Raw genomic sequence first — 15,504 nt, forward strand, 5'->3', positions numbered from 1 at the left:
CTTATCTGGTCTGAATGTATAGGTAGTGTCTTTACTCTAAAGTACCACTCTGAATGCCAGTAACCCAAGAACCAATTGTGAAGCATTCATTATGCAAAAGTCCATAGTGATTGAAATATGGCAGAAAAATAAACACTGGCTATATAGCTCCAAGAAAATAAGGATTTTTTTCAAAAAAGTATGTGGGCGAATGCGTTAGATGGTGACTATCACATCACATTCATCACTGAAAGACATACCCAAATTCCCATCAATTAGCTCATTAAGTGATAAGATCTGGGGTGTGCTGCTGCACAATCAGAGGCCAGAGGCTTCTGAGTCCTAAGTTCTGTCAGTGGAGGCCTAGTCCTCAGGGTATCCAGGAGTGAGAAGATAAGTGACTTTTTAAAATCTCCTTCTTAGGGTTTGGGGAATGTCACAGGAAGGGGGTCCGGGAATTCAAAGGCAAGGGAAACAAGATGATTTTCAAAGACCTTTCTCTTGACCTTCATCTTTCCCTCTGATTGCTCCCAGATTGGGGAAATTGGAGCTACCCCAACTACCTGACAGGTTGCTCCCCCTGTTTTCTGAGTTGGGAAGCCAACCATCTTTCTTACCCTTTGGAGGCTGCTGATTGAGGAATTGGTGAGTTGCCATCCTTAATTGCCTATTGAATCCATTAATTGGTTGCGGGTCAAGAAGGTCTCCCAAGATTTAATTGGTGATATGACAAGAAAGAATTGGGTTTTGTCTCCAGGGCCATCTCACTTAATCACATCTCCTTTCGTCAACTCCTAAAACTCCTCTGTGATCTGCTGATTTCACTGAAAAGAAGCATTGCGGAGGGCTTCTTGTGTTGCCGTGGTAGTGTCTCTACCGCCTGGACTGGGTTCAAGTCCCACCTGCTCCATCTCTGAACAGACACCTGGGAAAAATAGGTTAATTAAAAAATGAAGCCTCCTGAGGGGAGGTCCTCCCTCACCTCTGACACCAATGAAGGAGGCAGCCATTAACATCGCTGACAGAGACAGCATAAACAGCAAGGCTGAAAACCATCTCGATCTATGTTGTCTAGACTCCTCATGATTTTGAAAATTTCTATGAAATCTCCTCTTAGTCCCAAATTCTTTAATCTATCCTAATAACCGAAGTTCCTTGTTCCTGGAAGCAGATCGTGTTTGCAAAATTTTCCTTACTGCTCTGTTTCGACACCATCACCTTGATAATTTGTTACAATCTCTTCACCTGAACTGGTTTGTAAAATTTTGGGTTACTTGTTACTTTGGTTAGACCCTCATCATATGATTCTTATGCCTATCATGTTATTCCAGCCATTTGGTTTGGCTCTAGCACCGTCTTATTTTTGATTTTTTGTAATTATCTCTCAGCCTTAATTATTCAGATCATAGGTCATCCTTTCACTTGCCATTCAGCTATTGACACAACTCACACCTTTTGTGACACTTTTGATCACCTGCAAAGACTTGTTATTCAACTTGTTGACACTCCACTCACACCATTTTACTATCTTTAGGCACTCTTAATTACCTAGAATTATCTTGCAATGAGCTTTCCCCTATAAGTTCTGTGCCTGTGCACTTCCCTGCACTTCACCTGACGAAAGAGCAGCTCTCTGAAAGCTTGTGATTTCAAATAAACCTGCTGGACAATAACCTGGTGTCGTGTGACATCTGACTTTGATCTTTGGAGAAATGGCGTTAGTGTGGCATGTCAGGCAAGTTATTCCTTGATAATTTGGGGAAGTGGTTGCAATTCAGATCAAGGAAATGTGTTCAACAAATATTTTAATAATTAAATAATTTGAATAAAACACTATCTCTAGGCATCATAATTTATTTTATATGCCAGCATACACATGGTAGAAGTTAAAAATCACACAACACCAGGTTACAGTCCAACAGGTTTAATTGGGAGCACTAGCTTTCGGAGCGACGCTCCTTCATCAGGTGGTAGTAATCAAGTTATCAACAACTTTAAACTATGCTATTACACTAATGCTACAGTTGACTGCCTCAACCCTTATAAAGCTTTCAAATATATTCCAGTTATTGGTTATTGTTGTCAAAACTCCTAATTCTTTGCAAAAAAAAAAATCAAGTTTATGTTTTGCATTTAATATTTATAGTTTCAAACTGTTTAGTGGGGAATATTCAAAAGTTCAAACACAGGTACCTACTATCCTGCTGTATTTAGTCAGGAAAAATATATGTAAAGATACATGAATAACAGGAGTGCAGGAGGCTGACGGGTGACCTTGTAAAGGTTTATAAAATCATGAAAGGCATAGAGAAGGTGAAAAGCAAAGGGTAGGGGAGTTCAAAATTGTAGGGCATAGGTTTAAGGCGAGAGGGGAAAGATTTAAAAGTGACCACCGCAGACAGTGGTGCATGTATGGAATGAATTGCCAGAGGGAGTGGTAGAGGTAGGTATAATTACAACATTTAACGACATTTGGACTGGTGCGTGAATCGGAAAGGTTTAGAGGGATATAGGCTAAGTGCAAGCAAATGGAACTAGTTTAGTTTGGGAGACCTGGTCCACATGAACTAGTTAGACTGAAGGGTCTATTTCAATGCTGTATGACTCCATGACTCGAGTAAATTTAGTTTCTTTGTGACTTAAATAATAACAGAATAAACTTAACCTGTATATGTTCATGAAGTAACAGTACATACTCAAGCCAATTAAATAAATCTACAATCCTTTACAGAAAATCTTAATTAAAATTCAAAATTGTTTACTTGATAAAATAATATCCATTTATAGTACACCTTTCAAAATTTGAAATCAGTCTTTGTATATAGGGTTGGATGCTTTCTTTGCATTTGGAGGTAGAATGCATCACATTGAATAGGTGGCCAGGACTAACTGACACCAAAAATTCTCAAAGGTAATCATATCTTTTTTCCATAAGTGAAGTAACAAAAGTAACTATGAAGAGTAAAACAATGCTGATGAAAAGTTGCCAGAGTTGGAATGTTAACTCTGCTTTCTCCCCATTGCTGCTGCCAGACCTGCTGAGATTCGCTCGCAATTTCTGTTTTTGTTTCAGACCTCTAGCATCCTCAGAAGTTTGTTTTCTATTACAATAATAATGTTGTTTGCAGTTTTTCCTCACGGGGATCCCTATTATACACTGTCTACAAAATAAACTGTACTTCAATATTTGCCACAGTCATATAAGCCTACGGTCACCTCTGTCAGCATCTTGAGGATCTTTTAAGTATCAATTCTGGTACAAACAAAATAAATCATTTTTCTCTCACTTCTGCCTTTTTGTTTGACCTAGTCGATTTAAAACTGTGAATCAAAATATTTATTTGTAATATCAACAGTTAAATGAATATTTATTGCATCCATGTTGGGTTCAGAATTCTTGTCAGCAGGATATTAAACTGTTGGTTGCACAGCTGAGCCTGCTCCTGTATTCAAATGATATCCACATTTGTAAACATTCCAGCTTTGAATAGCAATCAAAAGCTTGTCAATGTTAATAAAATAAAACCAAATTATTGAAATAACTTGCTGTCAACATCTGCACTTTGGACATTTGGAGCTGGATTCTTACAGAGTTGAGATCAGTGTTTAGGACCTGGTTGCAGAAGCACCTTATTTCTGATAGACCCAATTTTTACAGGTAGGGGCAAAGAGGTGGGTTTGGTTCACACAGAAGAAAAGCCCAAACTTGGTAAGACCAAATAAATTTAGTGCTAAATTCAAAAGAACCCCATTTTGACTACTGTTATGACTTTAACACACAGTGCAGAAGTCATGGATGAATGGAGTACTCATAAATATTCTTTATGGTTGGTTGGGTCTGTTTATCTGCCATGATCTAAAGGTTATTAAATCATCCCACTCTTTCAACTGTCAAAAAACTGTCTTCAGTTGTCAATTATTGTTAGAAGAAACCTTCTGTCGGACTATTTTGACGGTGAGGCTAGCTGATTTAGCGTCAATTCAATCAGTTTCAATAGAGATCTTTATAGACATTTTCCCAAGTGCTATTTATTTTGAATATTCGGCTAAATTTCAAAAGCTACAAATATATCTGCTGGTGTTTTAAGATATGTTGTTATAGCTTAAAGAAGCTATTAAAATATTAGAAATATGAACTTTTTTTGTTTGTATATAAGTAAAGCACTTGTGAAGGTTTAGAAGATGTGAATTGAGCCAGTGCTGCCTTTGAGCTCATGTCACCAAACTTTTAGTTCAAGACCTCACTTGAGGTCCCAACCCTAGCTTGGGAAACCCTTCCTTAGCAGACATTTCAGGACACCATTAGGAGCATCTGATGGGCACCAATAATTTGTCAGACTCGGTAGTAGGAGATACAGGACGACTCTAGCAAAGACTCTCCCTAACCACCTACAGAGGAACCTGGATTATTCAGCATTCAATTATCCACTTATCAGATTATCCAGCTAGATCGCAAGGTCCCGATGATTGGCTAAACTATGTTATCCAGAATTCGATCATTCAGCATTCGAGTAACCAAACAAAATACTCCCCGCCCGTGTCCTTCGGATAATCAAGGTTCCTCTGTAGATGTCACATTTATTCCCTCCAGGGGAAAAATGCGCAGAAGCAGCTTTAGGTTAACTTTTATCAGCTAAAAACTGCACTCTTGTAATGCCAAGCCCAGAAATGAGAAATATGAAGACCACATGCTTCACTTACAGGGAAATTCATTTCACTTAAACAAAAGTGAATTTAGAGAATTCACTCGTGATGGCAATATGTTAATTTATTGGTCTCTGTGGGAGCTGATGTAGAATAGTAGAATTGCATAGAATCCATACGGTGCGGAAGCAGATTATGTGGCTCATAAAGTCCACACCGAACCTCTGAAGAGCATCTGTCACCTACCCTACATTTCTCATGGCCAATCCACCTAACCTGCAAATCTTTGGATTGTGGGAGGAAACCAGAACACTCGGAGGAAACCCATGCAAACATGGGGAGAATGTACAAACTCCACATAGACAGTTGCCCAAGGGTGGATTGGAATCTGGGTTGCTGGCACTGTAAAGCAACAGTGCTGACTAAGTACTGACTAAGAAGTTATCTTGGGCAACTTATGCTTTATACAAACAGATAAGACTGCTGAAGCAATGTGTGGATCAGGAACTTAGGTGAACTTAGGTGAAATTATAACTGAGTTGTTCCTACTAGCAACTTTGGTATCTTTAGATTGATTCTTAATTTCCCTTGTGGTTGGGTGTCTTCTATTGACATCACTGTAGCTCCCTTTTGTATAGTGACTTCATTCACCATGAAGTAGTTTCAACTTCCCAATGACATTCTCCAACATGAACCTGGTGGAATCAGTAAACGTCTATTTAACTCATATTCATGATTAAGCATTATTTAAGAAATAACTGAATTCAAAAGTTGAGGGTGATGTGTCTCTAGGTGTATGAATTCATTATTATTTAATGGTTTCATCATGCATTAAGTGCTGAAAGATTTTGTAGAGTAAAGCTTACTGTTACAAGTTATTTTGTCAGAAAATACTTGGACATAAGTATATGGATTGGGCAAGGAATATACATAAGTCTTACACCCATACTCTAAAGTTGTTTTCCTTTGCTACAAGAACAAATAGTTATGAAGCGTGTTTGACACATAGAGGAGCTTCATAGAATCCCTGGAGTGCAAAAAGAGAGTCTATACTGACTCTTTGAAGAGCATCCCACGCAGACCCAACCCCATAGCCCCATGGCTAATTCACCTAGTCTGTTACTAGGGGGCAACGGCATGGCCAATCCACCTAACCTACACATCTCTGGACTAGGGACCAAAATGGAGCCTCCAGCAGAAACTATGCAGACACAGGAAGAATGTGCAAATCCCATGCAGGAGAAAGTGAGGACTGCAGATGCTGGAGATCAGAGCTGAAAAATGTGTTGCTGGAAAAGCGCAGCTGGTCAGGCAGCATCCAAGGAGCAGGAGAATTGATGTTTCGGGCATAAACCCTTCTTCAGGAATGAGGAGGGTGTGCCAAGCAGGCTAAGATAAAAGGTAGGGAGGAGGGACTTGGGGGGAGGGGCGTTGGGAATGCGATAGGTGGAAGGAGGTTAAGGTGAGGGTGATAGGCCGGAGTGGGGTGGGGGCGGTGAGGTCAGGAAGAAGATTGCAGGTCAAGAAGGCGGTGCTGAGTCTGAGGTTGGGAGATAAGATAAGATGGGAGATGGGGAAATGAGAAAGCTGGAGAAATCTGCATTCATCCCTTGTGGTTGGAGGGTTCCTAGGCAGAAGATGAGGCGCTCTTCCTCCAGGTGTCGTGTTGCCATGGGTCTGGTGATGGAGGAGGCCAAGTACCTGCATGTCCTTGGCGGAGTGGGAGGGAGAGTTAAAGTGTTCAGCCACGGGGCGGTTGGGTTAGTTGGTGCGGGTGTCCCAGAGGTGTTCTCTGAAACGTTCCGCAAGTAGGCGGCCTGTCTCCCCAATGTATAGGAGGCCACATCGCGTGCAGCGGATGCAGTAAATGATGTGTGTGGACGTGCAGATTAATTTGTGACAGATATGGAAAGATCCCTTGGGGCCATGAAGGGAAGTGAGGGGGGAGGTGTGGGCGCAAGTTTTGCATTTCTTGCAGTTGCAGGGGAAGGTGCCGGGAGTGGAGGTTGGGTTGGTGGGGGGTGTGGACCTGACGAGGGAGTCGCGGAGGGAGTGGTCTTTCCGCAACGCTGATAGGGGAGGGGAGGGAAATGTATCCTTGGTGGTGGGGTCTGTTTGGAGGTGGCGGAAATGACGAAGGATGATACGATGTATCTGGAGATTGGTGGGGTAGTAGGTGAGGACCATTGGGGTCTGTCCTGCTTGCGATTGGAGGGGCTGGGTTCAAGGGCGGAGGAGCAGAAGTGGAGGAGATGTGGTGGAGAGTATCATCAACCACGTCTGAGGGGAAATTGCGGTCTTTGAAGAAGAAGGCCATCTGGGCTGTTCGATATTGGAATTGGTCCTCCTGGGAGCAGATGCGGCGGAGGCGAAGGAATTGGGAATATGGGATGGCGTTTTTGCAGGGGGCAGGGTGGGAGGAGGTGTAATCTAGGTAGCTGTGGGAGTCAGTCGGTTTATAGTGAATGTCCGTGTTGAGTCGGTCGCCCGAGATAGAAATGCAGAGGTCTCGGAAGGGGAGTGAGGAGTCTGAGACGGTCCAGGTAAATTTGAGGTCAGGGTGGAAGGTGTTAGTAAAGTGGATGAACTGTTCAACCTCCTCGTGGGAGCACAAGGTAGAGCCAATACAGTCATCAATGTAGCGGAGGAAAAGGTGGGGGGTGGTGCCAGTGTAGCTGCGGAAGATGGACTGTTCCACATATCCGACGAAGAGGCAGGCATAGCTGGGGCCCATGTGGGTGCCCATGGCTACTCCTTTGATCTGGAGGAAATGGGAGGATTGGAAAGAGAAGTTGTTCAGAGTGAGGACCAGTTCAGTCAGTCGAAGGAGAGTGTCAGTGGAAGGGTACTGGTTGGGTCGTCAGGAAAGGAAGAAGCGGAGGGCTTTGAGGCCTTCGTGATGGGGGATGGAGGTGTATAGGGACTAGATGTCCATGGTGAAGATAAGGCGTTGGGGGCCAGGGAAGTGAAAACCATGGAGGAGGTGGAGGGCATGGGTGATGTCCCGAACGTAGGTGGGGAAATCTTGGACGAAGGGGGACAGGACCGTGTTGAGGTATGCAGAGATGAGTTCTCCTGCTCCTGCCCCACCAAAATGCAAAACTTGCGCCCACACCTCCCCCCTCACTTCCCTCCAAGGCCCTCAGGGATCATTCTATATCCAACACAAATTCATCTGCACCTCCACACACACATCATTTACTGCATCCGCTGCACCCAATGTGGCCTCCTCTACATTGGGGAGACAGGCCGCCTACTTGCGGAACGGTTCAGAGAACACCTCTGGGACACCCGCACCAACCAACCCAACCGCCCTGTGGCTGAACACTTTAAATCCCCCTCCCACTCCGTCAAGGACAGGCAGGTCCTTGGCCTCCTCCATCGCCAGACCATGGCAACACGAAGCCTGGAGGAAGAGCGCCTCATCTTCCGCTTAGGAACCCTCCAACCACAAGGGATGAATGCAGATTTCTCCAGCTTCCTCACTTCCCCTACCCCCACCTTATCTCAGTCCCAACCCTCGGACTCAGCACCGCCTTCTTGACCTGCAATCTTCTTCCCGACCTCTCCGCCCCCACCCTCTCTCCGGCCTATCACCCTCACTTTAACCTCCTTCCACCTATCGCATTGTCAACGCCCCTCCCCCAAGTCCCTCCTCCCGAGATTTTATCTTAGCCTGCTTGGCACACCCTCCTCATTCCTGAAGAAGGGCTTATGCCCGAAATGTCGATTCTCCTGCTCCTTGGATGCTGCCTGACCTGCTGCGCTTTTCCAGCAACACATTTTTAAATCCCATGCAGACAACTACTCAAGGTTGGAAGTGAACCTAGGTCTCCATTGCTGCAAAGTAACAGTCCTAACCAATGTATCACCATGTAATATAGACATAGTGAGCCTTCTTCTGTGTGGTAACAATTTAACAGGTGGAATCTAATAGGGATTTGAGTGACATCAGTTATAGCAAGATGTGAGGCAGTATCAAATGTGAAGTCAGGTGAGGTCCAGCATGACATTGGGAGCATTTCGCTCCATCTTTTATGCTTTCACAGGTGCCATGCTGAGATTCTTGTTTGGCAGCAGCAAACAGCCAATTAACTGTAATTAATGCTTATTTAAAGCCTTGTTGGTGACCCAACTCCCTTTATTAAAATTCAGCTTTCTATCTTAACCAATCTCAGCAAACAAGCTACATTTCAAGAAATGTCAACATGGAAATGAAGGCAGACATTTGGTGACTTCAGGTTGTCACTTGGTCCAAAGGATCTCAGTGATGAAACACTGGCCACATGCACTCCACATCAACATACACTGGCATCCAATGTGCCAGTCTCTGAGAACCCTAGAGGGTCATCTCCAATCCACTTATGAGACATGTGCACTTAAATACTGCTCCTTGGGCTGTATGGCAACAAATATTCCAATGCTGCAGCAAGGAAACTTAGCATTCAGAGTTGCACACCCAGATCATAGATTGGATCAGGCTGCATCTCAAGCTTATTCATTTACTCTCTTAGCATACAGTAACTCTGAACTGACATGGATGATCACAGCATCCTTGCCTTTCCTCACTAGTTAACTCAGACACAAAGAACAGAAAACAAACACAGACAATACTGGAGAAACTCAGCAGTTCTGGCAGCAACTTTGGAGAGTACAATATAACTTATGGCCTTCACTGTATGTCCTTGGGAGGAGAAGAAGTTCCATCTCTGTTGCACCCTGTTGTGCAGGACCTCCAGACCCCTGCCCACAAAACAGCACCCCAATATACCCCTATCTTTGATGTCTGGCCCAAATGTCTTTGAAGTGATAGCACATATCAGTGCACAACAGCCTTTTAAAGATGGCATAGACACAAGGACTGCGGTAAATTCTGGGATATTTGAGTAGCAAGTCATTCTGTGAATGATATGTGATAAGATGGGGCTGGAATCTGGAAGGATGCCATAGGGACAGGATAGATAGTTAAGAAGCTAAGTTTGGCAACGTATAACGGGAAAATTCAGTAGACCTCATAGCTGGAATCCCTTCACAAACTCTACACAATTTATACTTGACAAGAAAAGTAAAATTCAGCCCAGTCATTCTGCAATTTCTATCATTTACATATTTTTATAATCTAAGCATTTGGCTAGTAAACTAATAATCTGGTATAAATTTCAAACTCACGTGCACATTTTTCTGTCATCGGCAGAGTTCTACTAATATCTTTATTCGGGATCAATAACAAAATTAACATGAGTTCAATTGACTGGCTTTGATTCTAATTATGAACTCACACATTTCAACATGATTTTCTTTATCTTCACATTGGCTTTAACAAGCAATTTATCTTTCATTAATTTTGTGCATGTTGGAACATAAGAGGAGACATTTAAGAGACATTGCGTGATCAAGCATCATAATCAACTTACTCTTCTTTTTATTTACATATATAATTTTTGCTGCAATAGCATAGAGACGAAAATTTAGTTCTCAATATCCATTGGTTGTACAGCTCTTAAAAAAAAACTCAACGTTTACTGATTTTAATAAGGAAAAGCTCAAACAAGGAAAACAAAAAAATTGAATACAGAATCAGAAATTGCTAGAAAGATTCAACAGGTCTGGCAGCATCTGTGGACAGAAAGCAGGATTAACATTTCAGGTCCAGTGACCCTTCTTCAGAACTAAAATAATTAATACTGCGACCTTAGTAATACATATAATTCACGAAAATTAAGTGAGAAATTTCAAGGTGCTGTGAAAGGACTGGGGAAAGGTATTTAATAAATAGTGAGTGAAAAGATTCAAACTAAGCCTGTCCCCACTTGTTTAGTTTCGAATGATATCTGATTCAAGGAACTGCCCAGGTGAATAAAGCACCAAAAAGGAAGGGTAAAGGAAGGTCTGATTTCAATTTGAAGTGAGGATGATAGACTAATCGAGACAATGAATAGCAGAACACTAGGCAGCTCAGGGGAACAGAGGGATCTTGGGGTGCTTGTTCATACATCCCTGAAGGTGGCAGGACAGGCAGAAAAGGTAGTTAAGAAGGCATGTAAATACCTGCCTTTATTGGACATGGCATAGACGATAAGAGCAGGGAGATTATCTTGTAGTTGTACAAAATTTTGGTTTGGCCTCAGCTGGAGTACCGTGTGCTGTTCCGGTCACTGCACCATGGGAGGTATACGATTACACTAGAGAGGGTGCTGAGGAGATTCACCAGGATATTGCCTAGGATGGTCCAGTTTAGCTATGAAGTAAGGCTGGATAAGCTTGGTTTATTTTCTTGAGAGCAGCAAAGGCTAAGAGAGCATCTAATTGAGGTGTACAGGTTGAAGGGCATGGACATGGTGGATAGCTGCTCCCCTTAGTCGAACAGTCAATAACACAGAAGCATAATTTTAAGGTGAAAGGCTAGACATTTAGAGGGGATTTGAGGAAAAATATTTTTACCTGGAAGGTCGAGGGTATCTATAATGCATTCCCTGGGAGGGCAGCAGAGGCTGGAAACTCACAACCTTCAAAATGTATTTGGATGAGCACTTGAAATATAGCATTCAAGGCTACGGGCTAGGTGCTGAAAAGTGGGACTAGTGTAAATTTAAAGTAGTTTTTGTTGGAGCAGATTCAATAGGCTGAAGGGCTTCTTCTGTATAATTTTACAATTCTAAGGAGAAGGTGAACCATCCATTTTCCCCAGGAAATGAGGTTCTGACTTTAGTATTTGAAGCTGCTGGGGAATCATGTCATTGTTATTGGGTGGGGTCATTTTTTAATATTCTTTCACAAAATGTTGGCATCGCTGTCTAGACATTTATCACTCATCCCTAAATGTCCAGAGGACAGTCAAGAGTCAGTGACATTACTGAGTGTTCAGAGTCGCATGTAGGCCAGGCTAGGTAAGAATTACAGATTTCCTTCCCGAAAGAATATTAGTGAATCAGGTTAGTTTTTATGACAATCAACAGTAGTTACACAGTCAGCAGTAGGTTAGCTTTTTATTCCAGATTTTTATTGGAAATATAAGAATACGTAAAGAATAACCACAGTAATTTTGCTGTGATGACATTTGAATTCACATCTCCAGAATATCACGTGGGGTTCTGGATCACTAGATCAGTAACATTACCATTGCGTCCCCACCCCGTCCCCACATTGGGAGGAGGAAGGCGCAGGAGGTGCCTAATATTAGGTAACTTCTAGGAACCCACAAAGCCGATGGAAACGTAAGTACAGGTTTTGGAGGCAGTTTTTTTAAATTAAGAATGTGGGGTAGTCACAGGACTGGGGCTTCAAGTATCCTGGTGTGACCAGGTAGCATACTCCTATTCACCCAGGCCCAAAAGTACTTATTTTGAAAAATCACTTTCCTGTATTTGATTCCGTACTGCTGTCAGTTTCTCCTGATAGGACAGAAAAAGTGTATTGCAAGCAGCTTCACAATTAAAATAATGTGCATGTCCCAATAAGTCTGGATTCAACATCTCCGTTTCAATGAGGCTCCCTTCTCCATTGAGATCAGTGATTTTCTCATGTCTGAAATGTTTAAGTAGCAACATTTGGGAATGTGAAATGCAGTGCAAGTGCCCCAGCTTGCCATTTTATACCCATCTGCAAAGTTTTCCACAACAATCTAACTCCTGGTAAAGCCATGATGTAAGCTTTGCAATATTTCTAGTAATTGCAAGAGTTTTCAATTCTACAATTTTATTTTAAGCTAAGCAGTGGTTATTCAAATTCCAGTGCTTCAGTGGAAACAAATAATAAAACAAAGTTAGCTCACCTGGAGCTGCTGTAGTCAATCAAGATGGGTGGTAGAGTAGGGGGGCTGATCCCGAGACTCATTCGCTTCCGTCAACTTCCTTTCTCTTTCTTCTTTTTACTTTTGATCTTTTACTGTTTTTCTTTGTTTTCTTTTTTTAAAAAAAACCTCTAGTGGCAGCAGCAGCAGTGCTGGGACAGGCAAGACATAGCTCCACCTTAGCCTGGGGTCTCCTGGCAACTGGGGAATAGGTCCCAGGCTGGCTCCCTCAGCCCAGACTCACAGGCTTGGCCAAAGCTCCTGGTCCACAGCTTGGTCTCGGTGCCTAAAAGAGGAGCAAGGTGATCTCCCTGCATGGCTGTCTCCTGGTGTGTTGGTCTCCTGGCGTGGTGGTCTTGAACCCGTGTGGAGGTCTTGTTCTCCTTCGGTGTCCAGTGGCCTGGCAGGTAGTCCCGTCCAGGAGTGGTGGTTTTGGCCCAGCATGGTTGCTCTTCTTCAGCGGAGGCTCCCAACCTAGTGTCCAGCAGCCCACGGTGCAGAATGGTCCTGGCTGCATCTTCAGGGTATTCCTTCATTCATAATTGGTTTTCCCCAAACCCAGGAGCTGTTAACTGAACTGTGATGAATGTTGTATTAAATGTATATTTTTTATTATTATGTTTGACTTATATCTTTGATGTACTGGAGTGACTTACAAAACTTTTCACTATTTGTTTCATGTAAAAGTACACGTGACAATTCATTTCTATTCTCGTTTTCAGAAATTAATCTACACCAATTCCATCTGTTATGAAATATTCTAATCAAGTCACAGTACTCAACCTGCATTCAGATTTTCACCATCAATTTTCACCTGAGAAAACAGTAACACTAAGATGTTATGTAAAAGCACAACTGCAAACCAATAAACCACGTGCAATGCTACAAGACTGCTGTCCCTTTAAGTGCTCCATGTTGACATTTCCACTTATCGTTCCAGTCATGCCATCTCTTCTGCTTCATGACTCATCATTCAACCACTTAGAATCACTGTGTTGTATTAACAGATCAAGCCTTGTCTACAAACATACAGTCACAGGGTAAATTGAACGCACAAAGTGCCTAAGTGCTTGGCATTGCTGAAGTAGCAATTTTATTTCTGTCAAGCAGTGTTAAGTTGTCAGTTCCATTATCAGAGGTCAGCATTATTGGTGTTGTCAGGCAACAGAACTGACTAATAATAAAGTTGACATTTCCCCAATTATTTGTATTAGAGGACCTTTTGTGTTAGATTGGTACTCATTAAAGTTCACAAATACTGTCAATCATTTCTGCCAAAAGCAATTGAACAAAAAACAAAAATTAATGTTATTTCCAATTTTGTGAGGTTAAAACATGCAATTTCTTTAACAGGTGCCATATTTAATTGGAAAACATGCATATTTACATAATGGGTCTAAATATTTTGGGAAATAATCCTTTCTGGTATAATGAAATATTTTAGCAATAAAGTTATGAGTGTTTTCAAATGTCAAATAACCCCTTCAATATATTATATGTGCTAAATAGCTATGTCAGTCTATGTTTAAAAACAGCTTAAGATGACTATCTGTAACAGTGAACAGTTCTACATTAATGTAGATAGCCGTATACCTATGTAAAGAACAACAATGGTAAAATATTAGGCATTTTTAGCCCAGGTATGGGAATTATTTTAAATAATCAATGGATGCAAATAAAATAAGCATAATAACTGCCATATTAAAAGCAAAACGCTGTCAATGCTGGAAATATGATACAACCACAGAGAATGCTGCAGAAACTCAGCAAGTCTGGCAGCACCTAAAGAGAGAAATAGAGTTAACACTTTGCGTCTGGTATGACTCTTCTTCAGAAAAACCAGGTTTTAAATGTTAACTATTGTTCTCTCTCCATAGATGCTGCCAGCTTGCCTAGGTCTCTGACTTTCTCTGTATTTGTTTTACAATAAACTGGGAATTTCTGGACTCATGATTTGTTTTCTGTCCAACAATTAATTTAGGTTATTCAGTGGTTAGCATGATGCTTCACAGCACTAGGGACTCAGGTTTGATTTCACCCTTGAGCGACTGTCTGTGTCACGTTTACACATTCCCTCTGTGTCTGTGTGGGTTTCCTCTGGGTGGTCCGGTTTCCTCTCATAGTCCAAAGATGTGCAGATTACGTGGATTTGGCCAAGCTAAATTGCTGATAATCTCCAGGATGTTCAGGCGAGATGGATTAGCCATGGGTAATGCAGGATTACAGGAATACAATAGAGGGTTGGGTCTGGGTGGGATGCTCTTCGGAGGGTCGCTAGAGACTCCATGGGCTGAATGGCCTTATTCCGCCCTGTAGGGATTCTATGAACAATAATTAGATTGGGTCAAGAAAATTTCACAGTTGGTGAACATTTCAACAAGAGTTGGCACGATATTGTAACATTTAGATTAGTTATGGAGAAAGGCAAGAAACACTCCAGAAAATACTTAACTGAAAGAGAGCCAATTCTGGTGAGGTAAGGGAGGATCTGGCCTGGATAAATCTTAGGTAAAGACTGGCAGAAATGTAATTTCTGAAGAATAAGGGGTACCCGTTAAAAATACCATGATTAAAGCAGAGTTTTAGTACAGTCCAACAACGGGGAAAGACAGAAAATACTGTCAGAGGTTCCTAGATAGTGACAGAGTTAAAAAAAAAGGGACAAAGCAGAAAATGGGGTAATGTTGCAGATACCCGATTGATAATACAATTAATTCACAGCTTGAGAATAAATTGTAAAGGAAACAAAGAAGAGCAAAAAAAGTATGAAAATAGATTAGCACCTAACACTGAAAGGGGGTCCAAGGTCTTTTGATGAATGATGAGTGGCAGAAGAGAGGTATGTCTCCAAGGTTAGAGATGTTGCTGTTTTTGACATATATGAATGACTTGGACTTACAATTACAGGTCACAACTTAAATGGAGCAAAATAAAATGAAATATGAAAGTACAGTATACAGTGAGGAAGAGAGTGATTGGCTTCAAGAGGTTTAAGTAATTTGGTAAAATTAGTAGACATATGGCAGATTAAATTCAATGCAGAAGACTGTGAGAGGCGTTACATTTTGGTAAGGGGATAAAGAGGAACAATG

At 41.9% G+C, this 15,504-nt stretch overlaps 1 protein-coding gene across 5 annotated transcripts in view; it reads right to left on the reverse strand.

Moving 5' to 3' along the window:
* The window catches only part of sntg1 (syntrophin, gamma 1), a 594,367-nt gene that overhangs the window by 534,601 nt on the left and 44,262 nt on the right, over window positions 1–15,504 (reverse strand). The window lies entirely within an intron of this gene.

Source organism: Chiloscyllium plagiosum, unplaced genomic scaffold (genome assembly GCF_037043375.1).
Source record: "Chiloscyllium plagiosum isolate Xiang-an unplaced genomic scaffold, Cpla_swu_hap1 HiC_scaffold_4, whole genome shotgun sequence".
NCBI lineage: Eukaryota > Metazoa > Chordata > Chondrichthyes > Orectolobiformes > Hemiscylliidae > Chiloscyllium > Chiloscyllium plagiosum.